The sequence below is a fragment of the Montipora foliosa genome, chromosome 13 (assembly GCF_036669935.1).
Source record: "Montipora foliosa isolate CH-2021 chromosome 13, ASM3666993v2, whole genome shotgun sequence".
Taxonomy (NCBI): domain Eukaryota; kingdom Metazoa; phylum Cnidaria; class Anthozoa; order Scleractinia; family Acroporidae; genus Montipora; species Montipora foliosa.
Window position 1 is genome coordinate 235,550 of NC_090881.1, and position 5,169 is coordinate 240,718.

The 5,169-nt window shown below is 39.1% G+C and overlaps 1 long non-coding RNA gene across 2 annotated transcripts; it reads right to left on the reverse strand.

Annotated features, from left to right (window-relative positions):
• Nucleotides 1-324: 324 nt before the first annotated feature.
• LOC137982721 (uncharacterized) lies at nt 325-4,141 on the reverse strand. 2 transcript variants are annotated; one of them, XR_011118798.1, is made up of 3 exons: nt 3,638-4,141; nt 2,515-3,273; nt 325-2,061 (listed from the first exon to the last, which is right to left on the reverse strand). It is a non-coding gene; the product is annotated as an uncharacterized lncRNA (long non-coding RNA). The 2 variants fall into 2 exon arrangements; XR_011118797.1 differs by having other exon boundaries at nt 325-3,273.
• Between the last annotated feature and the right edge of the window lie 1,028 nt (nt 4,142-5,169).

Below are 5,169 nucleotides of genomic sequence, written 5' to 3' on the forward strand. Positions count from 1 at the left end.
ACTAGCCAAATTATATGCAGCTAAACCACGTCTTCGTCTTTAATTTTGCTCGGTAATATAATAAATCGAATGTTGTGGTTCAGCGTTGTCTGTACTCCTACGGACAACGATATGAATCACAGTGGTCACAATGTTGACCTGTGATGACGAATATCGTTGTCTATAAGAGTACAGAAACTTCTGACCTACATTCTATTTCTTTTTTTTCCACAATATTCAGGGAGGAAGGCATGTTCGAGTTTGGATTCGAGTTTATTCATTCAACGTCAAAGTAAATGTTTATTTCAGAGCGTGTCCAAGATCAGAAAAAGAAAGAGCGAAGCGTTGTCAAAAACTTGCTAGCAATATGATTGGTTTATTTCCCAAAATGACGCGAACAGCGTTGTCAAGACTCTTAATTAGTCAATCAGATAGCGAGATTACTGGTATTTGTTGTCTTTTTTTAATTTCTTGCTATTTCGTAACACTGCTTCAAAAAGTACATTATAAAAAGGGCATTTCGTTGGGTGTCTCGAAAACGAAGAACCTAAGACCCCGAAAACTCGAAAAAAGTAACTCAAAACCTTCAACCCTAGGCCTAAAATTGGTTTTCAGACCTAGAGTGTAACAGGGCCATGTACATCCGACGGGAAATGAAGATGTCCGGCCACATGTGGAGAGTGGTTACTCAGCTAAATATGGCGGATCGCCCAGCTTTCACTTTGAAACAAGTTTTAGGGAATGAAGGACTTGAACTTCGCTTGAGGTAACTCAAAAAACCAACTTTAGGCCTAGGGTTAGCCAAATTGAGGGTTTTGGGTTACTTTTTCGAGTTTTCGGGGTCTTCGGGTCTTCTTTTTTGGGACACCCCATTTCGTTTTCAGTGACAAAAATTGTATTGCTTGTCTGCAAATTGCTCATCAGTTTGCATTCGATTAAACTCATCATTGTCATAGTTCAAAATGAAATTTGAGTTAAAATCATTTTAACCCAGTTTGATTCTTCATTTCCTTAACTCAGTCATGAATAATTAAAATTGCCACTCTAAAAGAAATAAGAGAGTGATAATCAGGAGACAATAATCATCATCCTCCAATATGTACGCAGTATATTCTTCCTAGAAAAAGATATCCGCACAGGTGTGGTTGTATTTTATCACTGCCTAAAAACACACCTAGTTTTTACTCAGATTAACATGATTTACTTATAGAAATGTCGTAAATTGCAGACAAAAACAAACAGATAACTCCAATTCAAAATTAGTGCTACCAAAAGCTATTCTCGATTTGATGCAGTACACGTGGGCAAAACGCCTTAATGAATATTAGTAACTTTAACCAATATTTCAGACATCACCATTAGTAACCAAGCTGTTACATCAGGATAGGGCTGTTTAAAGTCAACAGTAGCACACTCCGACGACACATCTGGATGCCACTGTCAACCTCATTAGTTACCAAGCTTTTACAATAGGACAAGAATGTTAAAAGTTAATAGTTGCACACTTCGACGACACATCTGGATGCCACTATCAACCTCATTAGTTACCAAGCTTTTACAATAGGACAAGAATGTTAAAAGTCAATAGTTGCACACTCCGACGACACATCTGGATGCCACTATCAACCACATTAGTTACCAAGTTTTTACAATAAGACAAGAATGTTGAAAGTCAATAGCTGCATACTCCGACGACACATCTGGATGCCACTATCAACCTCATTAGTTACCAAACTTTTACAATAGGACAAGAATGTTAAAAGTTAATAGTTGCACACTCCGACGACACATCTGGATGCCACTGTCAACCTCATTAGTTACCAAGCTTTTACAATAGGACAAGAATGTTAAAAGTCAATAGTTGCACACTCCGACGACACATCTGGATGCCACTATCAACCTCATTAGTTACCAAGCTTTTACAATAGGACAAGAATGTTAAAAGTCAATAGTTGCACACTCCGACGACACATCTGGATGCCACTATCAACCACATTAGTTACCAAGCTTTTACAATAGGACAAGAATGTTAAAAGTCAATAGTTGCACACTCCGACGACACATCTGGATGCCACTGTCAACCTCATTAGTTACCAAACTTTTACAATAGGACAAGAATGTTAAAAGTTAATAGTTGCACACTCCGACGACACATCTGGATGCCACTATCAACCTCATTAGTTACCAAGCTTTTACAATAGGACAAGAATGTTAAAAGTTAATAGTTGCACACTCCGACGACACATCTGGATGCCACTATCAACCACATTAGTTACCAAGTTTTTACAATAAGACAAGAATGTTAAAAGTCAATAGTTGCACACTCCGACGACACATCTGGATGCCACTATCAACCTCATTAGTTACCAAGCTTTTACAATAGGACAAGAATATTAAAAGTAAATAGTTGCACACTCCGACGATACATCTGGATGCCACTATCAACCTCATTAGTAACCAAGCTTTTACAATAGGACAAGAATGTTAAAAGTCAATAGTTGCACTCCAACGATACATCTGGATGCCACTGTCAACCTCATTAGTATAACCAAGCTTTGAAAATAGGAAAGGATTTTTTAAAAGCAACAGTTGCACACTACGATGGTCTATATGGATCCTACTCTTAACATCACCAGTTCTAGCTGAAAACTGATCAGTTAAGTTATGCAGAAGAGATTTAAAATATTGGAAGAGAATATTCCCCAATTTCATCAAGATTGGCCAGAATGCCACGTTTTGTGTGACCTTAACGCAATAATAATATTGATACCTTTGTAGTAAAATATTAACAGACTACATTCTACATGTATTTACTTCCTACTAGATATACTAAAGCCTCAAATGATGGAAATTTGAAAGACGTTTGTATTGTTGTCGAAAGAAAGTCACAAGCCTTAGGCTCAAGCTACACGTAATGTGTTCCAAAATGTCATTGATAATGAATTAAATCCTGGAAAGCCACACATCTATGAATAATTACATTCTGGAGAGCCACATATAGCAATAAGTATTTACAAAGAAAGCTTCAATTTTACTTTCGCACACATGACATCGACATTGTGTTTTCCAATTTCTGTTTGTTCTTCATTTCTGTGAGCCTAACACCCTTGAATGGTTTAGGGCCATAACTTCTTAATGCATTATTTACATCTTTAAGAGAGTCAATTTATACGGCAAAAGCCCAATATAACCCAGAAGTAGTATTTCGCATAAACCATGTGCAATTCATGAAGCTGGATACTGCTCACTTCTTCTTCGAGTCAAAACTCCACATCATCACGAATTCCAGTTGATCTAGAAAAAAAAGGCAATAAGCAAGTCTTAACTTTGTTTTTTCCAGGGGTGTTGATATCTTTACTTTGGCAATCCTTCATGTTCGGAGATGTAGAACATTGAGTAGGTATTGAATCGTCAATTAACAATAAGCTTAGGAAATAAAATTATACGAAAGTCTGTTCCTTTCATCAAAATAACAATGTTCGCAAGACTTGCAAAGAACGTTTACAAGGCTCCTAATGTGAAATAAGCTTCTGGATCATGAAAATCTATCGCAAACAAACATTTTAAGCGAAAAATAAACATCAGACACTTCTTTTCGAATTTTCCTTTCGTTTTGCCCCAGTTTTACGTGACCACAAATGGCTCGATTGCAACTTACCTTACTTGAACAGCTGTCCGGCGGGGTTAGTAAGACGCAGCCAGTATCATTGTCCATTTGATGTGAGATGACAATGGCATTTTCAAACGGCAATTCGGTGGAGTCAGCCAGCCAGCACCGATAACTTGATCTCTGCAAAGGCTAAGGTCAAGGCTGTTTAAAAATTCTCTTAGCCGTTCAAATAGCTCATCTTGATACAGTGGTGAATCCGGTGTATGACGAAGGAATACAACGATTAATCCAAACAATGAAGTGACGATTTTATCTGCTGTAGAAGCTTTTCCTTCAAACGGAGCTCCATCTACCGAGCAAATTCCTCTGGAAAGCGCACCAGCAGCTCAGACGGTCTCCATAACCTATGTTGCTTAACACATACCACTTTTTTCCTTGGATCTAAGAACTATGGGCTCTGTACCCGAGAAAATCGTGAATAACCTTCCGCGATGTCTTAGCCCGCGCAAGAAAATCACAATGATCAACGTGGCCGTGCCGTGCTCATGTGATTGAAACGAACAAAGTGGCTTATTCTCATATGACAGAAACGCATGTTATTCGTCAAGGCTAAATTGGATAACTGACATGTTAATCCTATTACCCCTCTCTGAGTAAACCACAACTTAATTGGATTCAGAAATCGGGTACTTCCAGTTCAGACCCACTTGCGTCTCGTCATGATACAAACGTTGGCCGTGTAGCACTTATATTTTAAACAGAGTTAACTGAATGGAGTGTAATGTGTAGTGCTAGATTTTCTATCCCATATGAACCATATGGGTTCAATTCCCACCCTGGTCAGAGTTTTTCTCTGTCCTTGTGTGGTCCCATTTCCATCAGTAGGGCTAACGCTCACATGGTTCAGATGGGATAGAAAATCTAGCACTACACATTACACTCTATTCAGTTAACTCTGTTAAAAAAAAAAAACAGCTGACCCTGGTAAGCTCTAAGCTTGAGCCCGCGATATAGTTACGTGATACTGGTCAGCGGATACCTTGTTTTGACAGGTGTCAATTGATCAAAAGATGGCTGTCCAATATCAAAGATGTATGCTGTAAACTAGCATTATACTTGTCAAATCGGTTGGACGTCGTACGGACGGACGGACGGACGGACGTACGTACGTATGTACGGACGGTTGATGACGTCGTCGCTCCAAGATTTCTCGCATCGATGGATGGCTTACCATATTTTCTTAACAATGGTGCACCGCGCGCGAACGCCACTTGCATTACAATGACTTAGTCGTCATTACAGATTAATTAAACATTCTTCTGTGTCCACCGGATAAAATCTATTTCTATTACTCCCTGAAACCTACCAAAAATACGCGCAGAGGACTCAGCGCACAAGGACGGAAGATACTTAGCGGGGAAGTGACAGGAAAGGCCTATTGCGCAACTTTTCTATTTTCTTGACACGGTAAAAGCAGGGCGGAAAAGGGCGGAAAGAGACCGGGCGGTGAAACGAGCGGGTCCGAGCAAAAAGGTGTGATGCAGTAGACTGGGGTCTACTAAAAAGTTTTTTCAAAATGG